We start from the raw sequence: 3,789 nt of genomic DNA on the forward strand, positions 1-3,789 counted from the left end.
CACATCATTGACCCCCACTGCCTTTCGGGGTTCATCTACTCTCCCTTCAGTCTGTAAGTGGAGATTTTTGTTGCATAATTCCAACCAAGTCTCACTTCCAAACTTACTCCTCATAATTTTTTTTCTACCTAGAATGTATTGTCGAACACCATGCTACCTGTCCATTTTGAAGCTTTCCTATGGGTCCAAGTTAACACAACTAACCTCCCCTTTGATCCCCAGAACCAACTCTTCATCTCCTATAACACCCACTACACCCTGTCCTGAGCTCTGTTCCTAAATGTTGTATTCCATCCTTTCCAGACAAAAAGGTCCTTGAGAATCAGAGAAAGTTGGTAATGGCAAACCCGTGTACCCGACTCTGCCTGCACTGCCCAGGATGTGCACAGAAATACTTTTCACAAATGACAAGCCAAAGCATAGATGCAGTCCCTTCCCCAAAGTTACACAGGGAGTTAGGGTCTCTGAAAGTAGTCCATGCTCTCAACTTTGGTTAGACTTCTTGTCACGGAAGCAGAGGGACATTTATCATGAAGCTCCTTTTAAAACAACTACCTGAATGCCCTTCTGCAGACCATCGGAGCCCAGGAAGGAGAGTATGGAGAGTATTTTGTGAGCTGTGACAGCGTCAGCAACCTGCCTACCCTCGGCTTTGTCCTCAGTGGTGTCCAGTTTCCCCTGTCACCCTTTTCCTACATCATACAGGAGGATGGCTACTGCATGGTGGGCCTCGAGTCCTCCCCTCTGACCTCTGAGGATGGCCAGCCCATCTGGGTCCTTGGGGATGTCTTCCTCGGGTCCTACTACGCCATCTTCGACATGGGCAATAACAGGGTGGGCCTCGCCACTGCCGTCTAGACTTGCCATCTGGACAGCCCCGTGCCTTTTCCCCTCTCAGCTTTCCCCTGCTTGTGAGGGGTACCCCCTGTCCTTACTCTCCACATCCAGTCTCCCCTTTCTGTACCCTAGACTTTCTCTAATAATAAATAGTTCTCCCCATTGAAAAAAAATAAAAATAAAAATAAATAAAACAACAATCTATCAACTTGTCTACTTATTCTTCAAGAGGCTTCTATAAAGCATAGTAACTTCCGGTAGACCTTGCTCACCCATGTGTCTTCGTGCTTGTGCTGAACTCATGGTCAAAGGGCCATTACTGCTACTCAGTCGAACCCTTGCGCGGTGGAGGCCATAACCAGACAATGTTCCCTGCCTCCTGGGATCCTTCCAACAAGCTTCTGAAAGTCAGGCATGACTCCTGTCATCTTGCAGATGACAAACTCAGACTGACTGAGTGCTTGCCCTCCGCTGTGGGTCACCTGCCCATTAAGTGACAGGATCAGGACCCCACTCAGAGTCTAACTCCTGTGCTCTGAGAGCCTCCCACTCCTCCTGTCCCCTCACCCGCATGCAGACCCTACCAGAACCTCCAGCACACCCTCCAGCTGCCCACGCGGATGGTGTCCATCATGCCTTCCAAGTCCTCCAGCTGGTGAGCCTTCCCCCAATCCAGTGCTCTCGTTGTCAATCACACAGAGAATCTGTTTTCCTTCAAGACCGAGCCAGCTGAGGCAGACAGATAACTTCTCAAGACGCACGTAATCTTGATAGTTTCTTAGAGGGAACCTCTTCAGGTTCCTCTTTCAGAGACTGTCACTGCCCTTGAAACACTGCTGAAGTGATGCTAGACCTGTATCTAGGAATTTTGGGGAAAGTAAATGCCAGTTTATTTTTCTATAGGACGGAAACCCAGGGAATTATGGAGACATCGTCAGCTTTAACAGCTAAGTAACCCGGTTCCTGGACCAGTGGATCTTTGGAGAGTGGATGCTGTTTAACATTGGCCCTGGGACATCATCCCATGCCAGTATTTCCAAGGACATGCCATCCAAGTGTCACACAGGGCAGCACCTCTACCAGCACGTGGCAAACAGGTGACTGGAGGGAGAGGAAACAAGCTGGCCTGGATGGCACCTGCGGATTCCTGTCTAAATCTGAGCACATGTGTGTGCAAAAGCCTGGGTGTGTCTATGCATACTGACCAACTTCATTCCCTCAACTCAACAGATAGTTACCAAGCCTCACAACTCTCAGCTAGACAAAGGAGGGAACCGAACAGGACTAGTTCATGGAGATTCTGTTTGCAAAGAGGCAGATGACTGCTCCGCAAAGCAGAGACGACTATTTCACACAGTCATTCTCGGAAATGTGTGTTTTTACTCTTAATTTTAGATTTAAGGTAAACCCTAGACTTACTCACTTGTTCGTATTTTGCGCCTTGCCGAAAATGTTTCTCACACAATTCTTGAGGGCACTGGACAAATCTGATAAATAGCATCTGGTTCCTCGGGCCGTGTCTGCTGGGCCTGGCCTTTTGGATGTCAGAATTGAAGGTAAAGGCCAGAGGAAGTGAGAGGTGGAGCAGCGGCTGTCCGCCTTGGGAGAGGACTGGCTCCCCTACACAGCTGGGTCTCTGCCTTTCCGGCAGCAGGGCAGCACAAAGCGGGAAGCAGGCGTACGCTGCACCCCACTTCTAAGATAAGAGCCCCGCCTTGGCTGCACAGGTGCACCGCTCCCCTTTCTGCCGAACACCCCAGGCCGGGCGCAACCCTTCCGAGGCTGTGGCTCGCTGGAGCTGCAGACTTCCCACCCGCTGGGGAAACAAAAGGGAGCGCCCGAGACACTTCCTTTTATTTTCTTTGTTTCCTCAAACCTCATTCACATTTGGTCAAAGCCACTTTTCCTACTCAAAGGAAGGGGCCGACTTCTTTTTACGAGGGTGAGGGAGAAAGGACAGAGAGTGGAAGTATAGGAGCGTGTCTGTCTGGTTTCATCTCTGGCGTCATTTTTTTTTTCCTCTCTCTCTCCTAAATCTGACTTAGTTTAGCACTTTAGAAAATGTTCACTCAACAAAATGTATTAAATACAGAATTACATGGCTAACATTATGTTTACTGTACTGGGCAGTGAAAATGACAAAGCCTCGCTTTAAGGGGCAATTTTATTTAACTTTGCCTAGGGTGGCTGCATATTCAAAACTTTAGAGTATTGCTTATATTAATTTTCCTAGATAACAGAAACACCAAATCCTCAACTAATAGCATTCTAAAATGCTTGGAGTGAAGTCACTAGGTTTAAAAGAAGTTAGATGATTTCCCCACTTTGTGCCTAAGTTCTCTGCATATGGTTGTCAATTTAGAAAACATGACACCCATTTAATTTTGCATTTCAGGTAAACATATCTTTTTGTCATTGTATGTGAATCTAAATATTGCTTGAGACATACTAAGAAATTCTTGGTTATGTAGCTGAAATTCACATTTAACTGAGTGTCCTGTAGTTTACCTGGCAATTCTATTTTTACCTAACAAGAATTAGCAGTTTACAAGTATCTGCTTTTGTTCCCTATGGGACACAATTTCCCCATCCACTGTCTTCAGTGAAGTGGCTAGTTACATTTGCCAGCAAGTAATTTGAGACCTCTGGAAACCAAGCAACTTGCCTGAAGTCAAAGCCAGAGTTGTAGATACAGTATTCAAATTCAGGCTCATCTGATGCCCAGGCTGTTCTCTAGAGCAGTGGTTCTCAACCTCCCTAATGTTGCGACCCTTTAATACAGTCCTCACGTTGTGGTGACCCCTCCTCCAAGCATAAAATTATTTTCATTGCTGCTTCATAACTGTAATTTTGCTACTGTTATGAATTGTAAATACCTTTGGAGATAGAGGTTTGTCAATGGGGTTGAGACCCACAGATTGGGAACTGCTGGTCTAGATGCTCAGTATTTAA

Source organism: Onychomys torridus, chromosome 4 (genome assembly GCF_903995425.1).
Source record: "Onychomys torridus chromosome 4, mOncTor1.1, whole genome shotgun sequence".
Lineage (NCBI taxonomy): Eukaryota > Metazoa > Chordata > Mammalia > Rodentia > Cricetidae > Onychomys > Onychomys torridus.